Source organism: Austrofundulus limnaeus, unplaced genomic scaffold (genome assembly GCF_001266775.1).
Source record: "Austrofundulus limnaeus strain Quisiro unplaced genomic scaffold, Austrofundulus_limnaeus-1.0 Scaffold8, whole genome shotgun sequence".
Taxonomy (NCBI): domain Eukaryota; kingdom Metazoa; phylum Chordata; class Actinopteri; order Cyprinodontiformes; family Rivulidae; genus Austrofundulus; species Austrofundulus limnaeus.
In genome coordinates, this window is record NW_013952410.1 from 2,188,134 (window position 1) to 2,189,044 (window position 911).

Below are 911 nucleotides of genomic sequence, written 5' to 3' on the forward strand. Positions count from 1 at the left end.
GTTTTGAGCAAACCAACCAGGCTATGCAAAGCGTAATTTAGTCAGAAGCAGGAAGTAGTGGTTGCAAATTAGCAGGGACCACACCAGTGGCAGATCAAGTATTTTTTTTTTGAGTAAGGGGCCCCATCAAGGGGGCCACAATATTCATAGAGGGGTGAAGTATTTGTTCAGCATCCTTGCATTTAAATTCCTGGTTTTGGTAAAGGTGTATACATTTTACCAGTCATATGTTCAAACACTTGTAGTGTAATGTCATTATAAAAAAGCTTGAACAGTAAATTATCCTTAGCAATTTTACATGTAGTTTTACTGTACATAMTGTAGATAAAYTKCTCTCAAACGCACATCATATGAGAAAAYGMWGCCAYCATTTGTCAGGTGAAAGACTTTTTTCTGCAAGATTGATCAGATTTTCTTAAGAAGACGGTAAGATTGATTCACGCTGGACTTTCCTACTTGACTCRTTAGCGCCACTAGTGTTTGGACATGGAACTGCACACACCATCACCAATCTCAGGCAAAGGACAGATGAGTGACAGGACAGGGGCACTTCAGGGGGCCAATCAGATTTCAGCTGGGGCCTGTGCCCCTGTGGCCCCRCCCCTAGAACCTCCCCTGACACACCTCGGGACAATGAATATTCAGGTRTTGGTATATCATTCAAGTTATAATTGTTCTTTCATATTAACTAGTAATGGCAATGTTCAATTCTGTCTGGAGACATAAAGACAGAAATGTGCTTTTTATAGAAATATCTTGGTAGATTCCGAAAGCGGAAACAGCTGATTAATCATGTGAGGTAAATGTTTGCCACATCAGAACTTATTTGGCAAATGTGTTTTCATTTTCCTTTTTTGCACATTAACTCATACAGAAAATCCAAACACCACCTCAACTGAAAATAAAAACTT